The sequence below is a fragment of the Engystomops pustulosus genome, chromosome 3 (assembly GCF_040894005.1).
Source record: "Engystomops pustulosus chromosome 3, aEngPut4.maternal, whole genome shotgun sequence".
Taxonomy (NCBI): Eukaryota; Metazoa; Chordata; class Amphibia; order Anura; family Leptodactylidae; genus Engystomops; species Engystomops pustulosus.
In genome coordinates this window covers 114,831,967-114,847,367 of record NC_092413.1, presented here as the reverse complement: position 1 = coordinate 114,847,367, position 15,401 = coordinate 114,831,967, and positions in this window count along the sequence as shown.

Sequence of the window (15,401 nt, the reverse complement as noted above, 5' to 3'; positions counted from 1 at the left end):
GTATACATGAGGTATACATCTGAGGGATAGGGAGCTTGAATAATCAGCTCCTTGTAAAAAAAGATATATGAAACACAATGCACAAAATGCATCAGTAATATAAAATGGACAATTAGTTCTTAGGCATTTAGGAACTTTGTTCATTGGAAAAGCAATTGCTGGTATTGTTGTAAACATGAGGTGAAGAGGATTATGCTTTGCAACAAAGTTTGTTAAAATCATCGGCTCACATTTATCAAAACTAGTGCAGTTTGTACTACATGAAGTTGCCTGTGGAGTGTACAGATTAATCAAAACACGGTCATCATAAATCTGGTGCACGCTGCACTGCTCAGGAAGTGGGCTACGTTGTTTTTTTTTTTGGTGCACTTTGTTCATGCTGCAGAGTTGTGGTGCATGTCAGTAATAAATGCGGCACAAACTCCGACAAAGGCTGGATTCACACAGCCGTTGCCCGCTGTACCGTAGCACGGCGGGCACACGGCAGCTTGCAGGGAGAGGAGGAGGTGAGCCCTGCTAACCCCGCCCCTCTCCATAGGGATATATGGCACGCGGCCATGAATAGGACATGTCCTATCTTTTCATGGGGTACAGAGCATGTCCTGCGCCGTACCGCTCCCGTAGGGCACCGTGCGCCCATTGCCGTCTATGGGGGGTTTATATCGGCCATATATACGTCCCCCATGGGGCAATGTGAATGTAGCCTTAGCACTAACACACCCCTTTAGGTGCACATTTTCTCTATCTTGTCAGACACATTATGAATATATGTGCAACACGTTCTTTTCAGTGCAAAATCAGAGTGATAAATGTGGGGCCTTATCTTAGGTGATATTTTGCTTTGCATGTTCAGTAATTGGATGGCCTTGGTCTTGAAAGTGCTAACTGTCAATATGTACAATTATTAACAACAAGACTGTTCCAGTAGAACTTAGCAGAAGGACAGATATCTATAGGTTAATATCTTATCAAGCAAACTTTAAGATTTTAAAGTTTTTAGTGTTTACTAACATAAAGAAGTAATAATAAGAATAATCTTTATTTATTTAGCGCTATCAAATTCTGTAGCGCTTTACAAATCGTAGGGGACATGTGGAAAGTAAGATTTGAAACAACATTAAAAAGTAGTATTCCTTCTTTCCATTGCCTAATGTTAGCTGTTAAGAGACTGACAATGTGCAGTACAATATAATATCCATAAAAATAAAAGCACAAAGAAAACAAAGCAAATACCCTTTGTGTCGGGCTGTATATCATATGAAACTGGACTAAAAATGAAGTGTAGATGAATGTCAAAAAAAACGAGAATAGTCATCTGGCTACTAACTATACAACAGGTGCTTGTGAAGTAAAGAGAAGTCAAGCCTACCACACTAGAAGTGAAATTTAGTATTTGTTACAGTTAAAAAGGTTGTCAGGGGCTTATAAAAATATACATATGGCTGGGGGGATGGGGAGCTGTACAAATAATAAAGAGTTTATACTGACTATACTCTCATTTATCCACCAGTGCAGGAACAGGCCAGTGCAATTATTAAGCAGTAAAAAAAATTAGCAAAAAACCCAATTTAATTTTTTTTGCCTCTTAAATAAAGTGAGCAGAGAGGAGAACAACCTGGACCAGAATGGCCAAACCTTGTTCCATCATGTTTGCTATAAGCTACAAAAGAAACTGGTGCTGTTTGAAGCTAAAACTTTGCCAGACCATGGATAGCATAGATTTCAATTATGATACAAGGAACCTGTTAACAAAACTGGCACATTTGTGAAAAAGGGGGGAGATAATTTAGAGCGGAGCACAAAGTAGTGATCTTTATAAATAGTTCCATGTGTCTCTTCAGCCTGAAGTTATGGAAACCACCTTCCTCTGAAATAAAGGGAATCTGTCACCAGGGAGGTTTTATATACAGTATATACTAAACATATATCCACAATAAATAGAAATTATAGATCTATACAATTAAATAGCATTAGTATTATTCCCCTGAATTACTGTATGAAATGAAGTTGAGGGAAGATTCCCGATGTAACAGATGTCAGCTAGCTTTGTCTAACATTTTCCACATGCTCTGGATTTGTCACTGAGTGTCTACATTTTGGGTTGAAGTATTTAAACAGATTAGAGTTAAACTTAATATTCAGGTGGTTGGTGATGCAAAAGCCGCCACACTTGGTTATTAAGAACCCATGGTCTCCCCACAGATAAATTAATGCTAAAGGTTCTGTTTTTGGGGAGATTTGTTCTTATTAAGAATTGTAATTCTAAGTTAGATAATTCCATTGCTGAATGGAGTAATCTTATTGTAAGAGAAGGTCTTATGAAATAGCGTATGAACGTAGGTACGGTAACAACAAGAATTATAAGCAACTTTGGGAGCAAAGGAATCGAGTGTGTTTTTTTTTTTCTTCACTCTTCTCATGGGGTGGGTTTGGTAGTTTGGGGGGTATTTGGAAATTTTAATCCTCTTAATATAATGGGAATTTTTAACACTGTATTGTGATATTTGAAAACTTTTTTTTTTTTTTTTAAATGTGTTGTATGTGTTTTTTTGAAATTCTTTTTCTGAATAAAGTATTTAAAATTTTTTAAAAAATGCTTTGCAGTATATCTGAATAATTCCAGTTATTTTTAATAGTTTTTTGAACATTACCTGGCTTCCTGGGAGCAGTTTGTAGTAGTTCCAGGTAGGGGGAGGTTAATTTAAATAGCACCTTCCATTTTCTCCTCAATCCCTCCTGTCTCGTCCTCCTTCATCACCCGACCCCAGCACTCACCCCTCATTTCTGCCCAAATGCCAGGTAATGTTAACTCAATAAATTAAAAAGAAGTGGAATTAATCAGAGGCATGACAATGGCATTTTTAATATCAACATTCCAGAGGCTATTGGAGCCTGTCGTCATGTAAAAATGACTTTCCTGATGACAGATTTCCTTGAAGATATTTGCTGGAATTAAATGCTACATGGAATGTGGTCAATAAAAGGCATAAAATATTTTATTAATAAACAATACAGATCTTTTGGTACTAACAGTATGTTGATAAAACGTAGAAGATCCATGGTAGCCAAGAAAAATAAAAAATCTTTTATGATGTTAAATACAAAAGTGCTTAAAGGGAACCTGTTATCAGAAATTGGCCTAATAAACCACTATCAATATGTTGAAAAGCAGCTGCGCAGCTTCTAGATAATGTTTCTTTCAAGGCCTGGAGTACTGGCATCATCCAGAAAATCAACTTTGAAGTGTGATGTAAATTGTCAAGAAGTCAAGAGGCGGAGAGTTTAACACTAAAGTTAAGCTTTCCCTGGCTTAAATTGCTCCCTTCACTATATATGAAGGCATTCAGAGGCAGAGAGATGGAATTCAATGTTAAAATCTTCGCCTCTCTGACTTTATACAACTGATGCCACCGTACGGGGCCATGAAAGAAACATGATCGAGAAGCTTTTCAACTGCGTGACAACATACCGGTAGTGGTTTAATAGGCCAATATCTGATATTTAGGTTCCCTTTAAAGAATGATAACTTTGTTGCATAAGCAGAAATATTATATTTGCTGCAAGCTTTCAGGGCACACAGACAAGGATACAAATGAAGACAAGGAAACACAAATTTTGAGAGATGTTACAAGTAGTAACAACCCTTGATCTACCTTCTTTACATTGATGATATTCTGATTATCTGGACTGTTGTTGAGGATGCCCTGCTTCAATTCCATGAGGGTTACAACAACTTTCTGAAATTAAGTTATTCAGAATAGGAAATATCCACTTTCTGGACCACAATACAAATTAAAGACAGCTGCTTAACCGCAGCAATATACCACAAACCAACATACAGAACAGTCTACCTGAGAAATAACAGCTTGCACCCCAAACGTACAGGACAATCTATCATATACAGGCAGGCTATATGCTACAACCGTATCTGTTCAGACAAGACAGACCTGGAAAAACACCTCCTGGAGCTCAGGTCTGAAATTCTACAGTTGAGCTACTGAGCAAAAGTGACTGACAACCAAATAAGAAAGGCAGCAGCCATCAACAGAGACCATTTACTTACATATAAGGATACCCAGCAGGAGGACATTGTAGCCCTAGTAGTCACTTACAGCCCACAACTAGAGATTCTATGTCATATTGCCAAGGAACTCCAACCGATTCTGCATAAAGATACAGTAGTAAAAGAAATATTCCCAGTCCCTCCTCTTCTTTGCTTCCAGCAACCACCAAATCTGAAACAACTTGTTGTTTGGAGTGCTCTGAGACCTCCATCAGAAAATGGCACCTCACACTGCCTGCAAAGCAGGTGTAAAACATGCCAGCACATTCGCACTTCTGACCATGGACATGTACCTCATTCATAGCAGGTACATAATACCTTATTATGTGTGAACAGAGTCCAACCACAAACCTTTATGTTGGGGAAATATGTCAGAGACTCCATCAGCACATGAAATGGCATTTCAAATGGCATGAATGCCACCGATCTGACATTTAAAAGTTAAAGGAAAGATCTCCCAGTAGCTGCACATTTCTCCAGAGAGGACCATACCATGGAAGATTTGCGAATTACTATTTTAATGAGACATTTCAAAACACAGAGGCAATGGAAAGAATGGGAGTATAAATTGATGCAGAGATTCAACAAACTGGTCTTAACATTCATGTCAGCTAATGACTCCCTATCTCCGACCTGGAGGCCACAAGCAGATAAGAGCCAGAGTTCTCTTGTCATGCCTCACAGGTGTTTAGTCTGTTTATTTCCATACTGTCCTAAATCAGATGTCCCTGTATTTATAAATGTGTTGTGTTAAGGTATTTTTAATATCCTTTGATGATCACTGCCTAATGTGTATAAAATGCTGAATTTTTGTTTCATTCATAATATCATGTCTGATTAAGAGAACTAGTATTCTTGAAAGCTCACCATAGTTAGTCTCAGTTACACTCAGAGAGATGTTACACTAACATAGTCATTATATGTGGTAAGACATAATTAAGAGAAGCCGGGATGATAAAAATTGGAGTTTATGTTACACAATGAAAGGCCATGGGAGGATGACTTAGTAGGCAGGCGTCTGGAGTCAGTATTTTGTGGGGTTTGAAGTGTGTCCATGTAATAAGCAGTAAATCCAGGTGCAATATTGAGGCCTTGTGTCACTAACAGTGGCAGATACAGATAAAGGAGCATCTCTATGCAAAATGTTGTTTTTGTTGTTATGTTATATAAGAGAACAATGCTTATTTCTCTAACAATTCATTAGTAATGGTTAACTAGGTAATTCATTAGCTTCACTCTATTCTAATTGACAGTTGTAGGTGACATTGGGGTAACAGTGCTCTAACTTAGAGGGACATTCCCATGTAGGCATTCACATTTAATTTAATTAATCTAGCAAATATATACATTTCTACATTTAAAAAAGAATTTCCTGTATGGAGATGATTTCCAATAAATGTTACCATGTTGTACCTTAAAAACAAGATATCAGTCCTTGGAGACGACCACCCCCATACGGTGGCCTCACATAAGCTATTGAGAACTACCTAACCAGCATGCAGTACCTCCTGGCCATTTCATATGCAAATGCTATTTGTTTCTTTGCGCAATCACTCCAGCAGGATTGGTTGTATCCAAGGACAGAAATCTAGTTTCTAAGGGACCAATATGACTACATTTATTGGAAATTAACTTTACACAGGAACATTATAATGGCTATTAAAGAAATTGAAGAAATGTGTGTATATTAAATTAATTAAGTTAAATTAATTAAATATATATAATTAAATATGTATTTCCAATTAATTACGTTAAATTAAATACCAATGCCCAGACAAGAGTACTTTTATTCCCAGTATAATTTAAATATACATATAATTTAATTGATATTGGTGCTAAATAGATCGGTGATTAACAGTAATACATTTTATTGGGGAAGAGGGAGGGGACATTTGGAAAAAATTCTAATACTTCTCTTTTGAGCTATTTATGGAACAGAAAAGCAAAATCATGAAAAAAAATGTTATTCTAAATTATTAAAATAATGTCTGTTCTGGGCAAATATCTGAGGCAGATACTTATTTGTGCCAGCTGCCGTTGTATATGTTTGTAACTACTTACTATTCCCCTGTCAAATTTCTAAGATAAAGAAGAGTAATGTATTTTCTTTAAGTGTGCACTATGGAATATTTAGAAAAATACATTTTCAATAAGTGTAAACAATTGAATTTTTATATAATTTATAATAACACCAATAAAAGGGATATAAGGGGTTTACAATGAGTTCTATTTATGCATTATCTTAGCTGCAATGAACATCCATGTATACAGATGAACCTATAAGTCTAAAACAACAATTAAGGGGTTTTATTCAAAAATTTCACACCCATTATTTAAGTCATCTACAGCAATGTATTGCTTCATGCTAAAACATCATACATAACAATGCAACAATTTATGTTTTGGAAGATCACATAGCAGAAACCAGTAAGGGCTCTTTCACATTGGAGTTGGTGCTTTCAGTGAATGCCATTAATACTTAATTAATACTTTTTCAACATTTTGACTCTGATTTAAAGTTAAGTAGATCAAAATGTTATACCGTTTTCCAAATTTAATCAATAAAAAGATCATCTCATACTGTGAAGAATGACAACTTGCTCAGCTCCAAACATCAAAGTATGAAATAGTGTCAGAATGTGACAACATAAGACTTTTTTTAAATGGCAAGTTTTTAATTTTTAAAAAAAATTTATGAAGACCAAGCTGTATAAATTTGATATCTCTGCGACAGTTTTGAGCCATAAAAACAAAGACCAACAGAAAATGGTGACACTTCTTTTTTTTCGCCAATTTTATCAAATTATGGAATTTGTTTCCAGCTTCCCAGTACATGGCACAAAATAATAAATAGTGACACTAGAAAGTACAATCCCTTATTTATCTTTGTAGATGGATAAAACAATGGTTTATAGAATAAGGTCAGTGATAAACAGGAACTATAATAAGCCAAAAGACTTGGGTATTTATTCTATATATAAATCTATTGTTGACAAAATTGGATTGTTGAATTGGATTTAACACCTTATCACTGACGCTTGTTTTCAGCTTAATGACCAGGCTTGATTTTTCGAATCTGACATGTTTCAAGATAATTGGTTGTAACTTTGGAAAGCTTTAACATATCCAGGTGATTTTGAGATTGCTATCTCGAGACACATGGTACTTCATGTTAGTTGTAAAATTTAACTGATAAGTTTTGCGTTTCATTCTTAAAAAAAAAATTAAATTTGGCAAAATTTTGAAAAAATTCTGCATTTTTAAAGTTTGGAATGTTCTGCATTCCAGGCAGATAGTTAAACTACCAAAAAGCCAGATAATTTACATTTCCATAATGTCTGCTTTTTGTTTGAATTATATTTTATGCGTCCTCTCATTTTTCTAGGATGTTATGAAGCTTAGAACTTTAGGTGCGATTTTTCTAATTTTCATGAAAATCACCAAAACTCACATTTTGAGGTACAGCTCAGCCTAGATAATTCTAAACCCCCATAAATTACCCTACTATAGAAACAATACCCCTCAATGTATATGAAACAACTTTTATTAAATCTATTAACCCTTTAAATGTTTCACATGGGTTAAAACAAAATGGAAGTGTGATTTAGAAACTTTAGAATTTTTTTGAAAAATACATTTCTTTAGGCCAAAACTGACACTTTCATAATGAATAAAATTATAAAATGCACTGCAAAGTTTGCCCAATTTCTCCCAAGTGTACCGATACCCCATATGTGGTGGTAAACTGCTGTATGGGCACATGGCCAGGCATGGAATGGAAGCAGCGCCATTCACAGCAGATTTGTATTGTCACATTGTACAGGTTATAAAATTGTTATTTCTTTGGTAATGCGAACATATGAGGGCTTATTATTAGTGGGGTGAGATATAATGTAAAGACAATTCATTTTGGGGGTCTGCAGCTTATTTCTGAGATTTTATTAACTATTACAAGGGGGATGCAAAACCAATATTGAGGAAATCACATTATTAATACTATCGTAAACTTTTTAGAGAGGCAAAACTTTTTACATAACTGTATCTTTCTGTTGACAGGTCTGGTTGTGGGCTTATTTTTTGCAAAAAAGGTTGTTCTTTTCAGTTGTATATTAGGGCACGTAACTTTTTTTTAATCAATTTTAGAACACAATTTTGTGAGGGTATTTGAATAAAAATTGGATATTACGGGAAGTTTTTCATGCTTTTTTTATGTTGTTTACCCCAAGGGTGTTCAATATTGTTTTAAATTTATTGCACAGATTGATATGGACGCAGTGATACCAAATATGTGGGGTTTTTTTGTGTTTTATACACATTTATTTGGATTTTCTTTGTAATTGCGCTGATTAGGGGACTTTATTTTATTTATTTATTATAAAATGATTTTTACATTTTTTTTACATTTTTAAATTTTTACAAACGTGAGCTTGAACAAGCTTTCTTCTGATCGCTTGTTCAAGCGCTTACACTGCAATAGGCTTGCAACCCCGCGTGAAGATAAGCTCACCGGGGGACCAATCCAATGGAGGCAAACTTACATGCCACGGTCATGCTTGGTCATTCTTGGGGTTCAACACCCGAGATCTGAGTTCTTCCAATCCCGGGTGTCAGTGCCGGGTCTGGGCTGTGATGTCACAGCCTGACACCAGCACTTGCGGTACCTGATGTCCAGCAATCTTCTTCTGATGTTCTGCCGTAGAAAGAAGTATCCTTAATGACTGTCATTGAAAGGCAATCGGATGGTCATTAAGGTGTTAAAGGTCATCTACGACCAGGGTCAAGGATTGCAATCCAAGCACACGGACATACTGGCGCGTTCCTTGTAGCAGGATCCACTCTTCTTCAAGCTTCCTATGCATTTATTTTTAAGAAATAAAAGGATTTTGAAAAATTGAGGTCCATTAACACCTATGGATCCTGGAGCCCCTCAAGCTCATTTGCATAATTCTAAAAGCCTTTTTTTTGTAAAACTCAGGGCATATGCAGCTAAGAGAAGAGCACATCCTGTCAGAGGGGGCACACACTAGTATTTCAGTGTGCTTCGTTTGCAATCCTTTATCCTGGTGGAAGATTTCCTGCCCAATGAGGCAGGACCAAATACTGAAGTCAGTGATCTTTATGTGAGGAGGAATCATACAAAAATGATTTCACTATAGACTTCCCTGGGTTTACGTACAAGGTATGTTCTTTAGATTTGTACTTAAGTTGAATTTGTATGTAAGTCCGAACTGGTAGACCTTATAATTGTAGCTCCAAACAAATAATTTCTTTCTCCTGTGACAATTCAATTTGCTAAATTTTGTCCTGTCATGGGAACAAGAATTATCAATAAAACTTTATTACTGATACCTTACAGTTCATGATTGCATCCTGGGGCTAAAGAAAAGCATTCAGAGAGCTTCACCAGGGGTCACAGTGGGAAGAGAGGTCCCTATGTAACTAGGAGTTGTATGTAAGTTGGGTGTCCTTAAGTAGGGGACCAATGCATTTGGTAATTGGTCCCACTTTACTCCAAGATGGTCCCAAAAGATGGTGAAAGCAACAGTCTTTAAAGGCGTTGTCTGAGTTCTTGAAAAAAACGCCGCAGCAGCGCTGGACTCAGCTTCCGTCCGGACCCGACAACCTTCCGGGCCCCATACACAATGCTGTGTATAGGGACGGATAGGCATGCCCGGCCACGGCCGGCCGGAAACTGAGTCCATGTTTGTTTACATGGCGCCCAGACCGGAGTGACAGCAGCGCTGCATACCGGAGGGCACCAGAAGGTACGTAGGACATTATTTTTTTTAAGCATCCCTTTCCCGGCCACTTTTAGTTTTTTTCAAGAACTCGGACAACCCCTTTAACCTAATATTGACTTTCAAATTCAAAGCCGTTTTTAACATAAATGTAAATATTCACATTTAGGGACTGAAGATATCAAAAGAAAGGGCAAAACGTAATAATAAATTAATTTATAACTTAAATTGCCAATGACATTATTTTAAAAATGAAAAGAATTTTATGCCAATGTCATCAATAATTTATAAATTACCTGACCTCATTACTTTATTTTCTCTGTGCTGCTCATTGATTTAAATAACCAATTAAGCCACAATTTGAAAATGAACTTTTTACAACCTGCACACAGTAAATTAATAAATCCTGTACAACTTTACCCATAGCTAAAAGCTGTGCAATAAGGTGCAATTTTGTGTCTCCAGTTTCACTGCCCTGATGACTTGAGACTACTACAGTAAAGTATATAATAGATATACAAAGGTATATATACATATATACTCTACATGTTAAAGGGACATTAAACATAGAAATACTTTTGAATATGTGCTAATGTTAAAAATCCCTCTGACATTGACACAATACAATATGTAAATGGGGCCTTAGTTTTATATACCGTATTTGTTTGCATATTATTGAATGGAGTTGAAGCGATATTGTGCTCCATGAGTCACTTTTTTCTCCTCTCAACGCAATGAGGGGAGTTTAACATGCCTGGTCTGCCAGTTTTTTGGCTGACCATCTATGTAAGTGGGAATATTAAGATTGGTGTTCAATAACCCAATGCTTTTAGGGAAGAACATCAGGGCTTAAAGGAAGAGCATACAATGATGAATATGTCACATGTCAATGATGCCATATGTTAATGTGTTAAATTGGAAACATAAAGATATCCTGTAGTATGGACAAACCTGTGTGCATGGCCTAGGTGTAACAAAAAAATAATATGTATACACTGCTATATATTGTCAATTTTTCGACTTGAACATTGCAGCATAAAAGAAATACAAGTAACATAAAAATAATAAGAAATATAGATGAGTGTTTTCTCTACTAACTAGAGCTCTTCACAATTATAAAATTGGATGGAGATTGCTTTTTGTGCAATGTCATTTTGCATCAGCAAATCACCCTCTCCTGATGTTTGTGCCATTACATCACTTCATCAGACAGAACAAGAGTTTGCACTTACATTGTTAAGTACCTCTGTTTGGCATGTGGTGTTAAATTAGACAAGGCCTTATGATAAGGAAGTAAAACTAAAACTTACAACTTTTCTTGATTTTCAGTTGCATACAAAACCATTCTTTATAAATTAGTTTTACACTATTTTATATTATAAAACTAAAATTGTATTAGTTGTAATATAATGTAATAACAAATATGTTGCTCCTGGAAACTATTGGTTGTACTTGAATTTTGCTTGCTGCGTTCTGACCCAGTCATGCATATATGTTGAAGACACACATGGATTAATCTTTCCTATAAGCCTAAATTATACGTTAAGCTTTCAAGGAAATGTACTTGATTGTTGGGCTTTTGTTATGGAGCTGTTACAGCTGGGTTTGCATCATCTAGTTGATTACCAGCTGCAGCTCAATAGCTTACTAATGCATAACTGCGATAGCCCTAGTTATTCCATCCCATGTGATGTACTCATCAATAAATACAATTTCTCAGGGGTTGTGCTATTGTGACAATGTTTAATTTGCTCTCTTACAAAAGGCAAGAAATTTCCAGAGTTATCTTCCCAACAGAATTCACTAAATATGGCAATAGAAAATTGACCAGATGCTCGTATTCAGATGTTTATGATCTTCTGAGTTGAAAGATAACAGAATTTTTCCTGTAATGTGCCTAGAACTGCCAAAACAAAAAATGAAAAAGACGGCTACATTTTGGATGTTAAAAAGTGATGTTCAATAAAAAATGTCTGATTCATTGACAATTGAGAAAACTCATCTAGTATCCTTCCCAATACATACTGACTGGGATTTGAGGTCAATGCATACCAAACCAGCCTGCTTATTGATGTATGCACTAGTGATTGATTGTAGAATAATTAAAGAAACCCTAACACATCACAGATCACTGTTGGATGGAGGTTGAATTGGATATTCTTTAGCTTAAGGTGACAGATTTACAAGTAGAAATAGATATATTCACTATAATGTTGACATTTCATATAATTTATACTATTGGCAGGAAAGCAGTGGGGCTAAAGCCCTATTTCTAAATACCTATGTGTGTGGGTTATTCCAAAGCTCATTGTTTTCCAAATCTAAGTAAACTATAACAATTGTGACATTTAAAGGGGTTATCCATTTTAGACGAATACAATTTATAGTAAGATTTCCAAATATACTTCAGTAACAGTCTGCTTGCTGTCATTGAGTATGATGCATGAATGGTGTATAAAAATCTCTCCATAGTCATAAAATGTCACACAGTGGGGGCTATTTATCAGTGCTGTATGAAACTGTATTTTTTATTTGCAATTTCCTTTTTTCCCTCTAAATCCCCTCCACGGGGAAGTATGTAAACGGAAGCATGCCTGGCAGCACAGTGGTCTGGCATAGGGTGTTCCTGTCCCAAATCTGAGCCTCTTGATGTATTCAGCAACATGAAGGGGCAGGGATTTTATCACTAGTGTACACTAGCACCAGCATATGATAAATGCATCCAAGTAATCAGGGCTGTGTGACATCACACACCTGTGGGCCAGTTTTTATTCACTAAAAATAAACTATGAAGCATTCTCCTAAAAAATAAAGTAAGCAGAGATCTAAAAAAGAAAAAAAATGGGGTACTGATATATGATGTACATTGAAAATGTAATTACTATGGGGGCTGGGCAGGGGCCCTGCTTTGGACATTTTATTAATGATTCTGCTGGACATTTGGTGAATGAGTAGAAGCTGCATTTCACACCCTAGGCTTATACTCAAGTCAATAAGATTCCCAGTTTATTTTGTTATAAAATGAGGTGCCTCGGCTTATACTTGAATATATGTGGTATAAAAAGGGGGCTACAGAAAAAGGAGCACTTTCAGGAGGGGGCTACATAAAATGGGGAATTATAAAGGGGGAGCTACAGAAAAGGGTGCATTTTAGATTGGGGCTGCAGGAAATGACACATTGGGGCTCATTTACTAAGGGTCCGCAGACCACATTTTCATCGGTTTTCCCGGCAATTTCTGATGTGTGTTGCATTTAACAGGGGTTTTTGGCACACGCAATCAGATTTTGGCGCATCGGTGGCGGCTTTCAGGTGACATAAATCGAGGGACGGGCCGTCGGACGATCCGATGGATTAGGACAATGCACAGGATTTAATATAGCAAATTGTCTCACAAGACATGCACTCACATACACCGGGAAGTAGAAGCAACAGATGCAGTATCTTGGGCGCACGATGTTGGTGAACCGCACCGGACTTCATCTTCGTCGGACCATTCGGATTGGGGATCGCGACAGGATCGGGTAAGTAAACCAGGAACCATGTTTCTGGTCCCAGAAAACATTTTTGGATGCAGCCGGACTGTGCATACAAAAAGGTTGGGGACCACTGTGTTAGGGTATGAGGATGTGCCTCAAGCATTGTTTTTTTTTAATAAATATCCCACCAAAAAAAACAGAACTTGCTATAAGTCTGTTTCTGAATCAAATGAAGCATAGAGTCTGAAGAATTCTGCTAACTTTCATTAGGCGTCCCACATGGAAGTACACTATGGACATAGGCAGCTGTAATTCTGGATCAGGGCTCTGAAAAATTGCCAGCTAGCTGTTCCTTGACTTTTTGCCACTATGTTTCATTGGCAAAATACACGCTATATATTTTTATTATATACAAGACTGCTAAATAAGGTGAAGCAAAAGTAGCAGATAATTACTTTTCTTTTGGACAGAATACTATGTTATATGTGTTTCTTGCTAAGGCACCATATCCAGCTCATATTTACTACTGTACAACTATGCTGATACATATCCTACGTGTCCATAAGTTTTTTTTTTATAATTGTTGTTCCTACCCTAGTTCTGAGTAGTTATAGTACCTTATCCATTTTTTGTATATGACACTGTTTGGTCTTCGTTCTGTCTCCAGCTAGATTTTTTCAGATCAGAAGGTCTTTTTGTTTGGAGCAAAGTCCTTTCTTCTTTATAGAAGTCTTCACATTCACTACAATGAAAATTCGCAGAATGCTGCTCTTTGATGTAGTTATTCAAGCAACAATAGGAAAGTGCTTAATCTCCCAATAAGTATAAAAGCCACTCAAACAACCCAAGGAAAGTAATCAATTTCTCCCACTTAGTTTCCAGTTTATGGGGGAGATTTATCACAGGCTGCTGCTAGGTGCATCATTGTATGAGGTAATCCCTGCCGCGATAGATAAATCCCAGGCTCTTGATAAATCCAGCAGCTTGCTGCATTGGCTTAAGGCCACTGGATATGCCACTTTCATGCCCAATTGGCATAAGGGCGGAAATAGGCACTAGCCCCTATTTCCAAGAGTTGACCCTATTTCAGGGTTCGCATGTCAAGATAATCCCTTTTTTTACATTTTAAATTTGGCCCTTTTCACTTGTGTTTTCAACTCAGATGTTATAGGCTTATACATTGAAAACCATAATTGGAACACCATCAGTTTAGCCCTTTTGTATCTCATAGCAAAATCCAATATGCAATATGCAAATATTGGGTAGAAACTACTGTGTTTTCAACATGAATCCTTAAAACATCCAGAATGTCCCTGGGTTGAATAAAGTTGAGATATAGGATTGAATAATGACCTGCTTTAAATTTTATCTGAAGACTAGTGGCTAGAAGGTTGTATAACTGGAGTTGTCTTTTTAAGAGCATTTAGTGTGAAGACCTCTACAGGCCTCAAACTATTAGAAACAAGTTTACTTACATTGAAATGGAAACTAAATAAATGGATTCATTTATATTTGCTATTTTTTTGCCTAGTACATTGCTCTTATTATGCTCCAAGAGGGAAAGAGTTTAACTTAATGAGCAAATAAAGGCCCCACTAACAGGGTAGAGTTGAGGAATTTTACTTTAGCTGTAAATTTCAGTACTCTAGCTTCTTTGGGAACAGGGTCAGATGACATAACAACCATGATCTTAGGACTAGCCACCCCAAGTTTGTAATGAGGTGATAGAGGATGAAGTACCCAGTCAATTGAAGATGATCGTATCATTATAATCATTATCTGGAAAGTATTATGAGTTTTCTTACCTCACCTAAAGATGTGTCTCACTGAGGTGGGCACAGTGTGTTCCATTAGAGTGTGAATATCCGATTCTTAGTGAGCAACTGGGATTTGGGAGGCAGACCAATCGTCTATAAATGATGGGCCTGTGCTAATGGCCATTGTCAGCCATCTTGAGATGCCAAACAACAATCAGGAAGGCAGCCCGAAAGAATTCTTAGCTGGGTCACACAGTGGCGGATATTTGCTACTATTTAATTAGTAAGGCTGTTTGTTTATTTCCTTTTTATTTTGAAATTGTTTTTTTTATGTGTTATATGTATAACGTTTTATAACCTTTTAC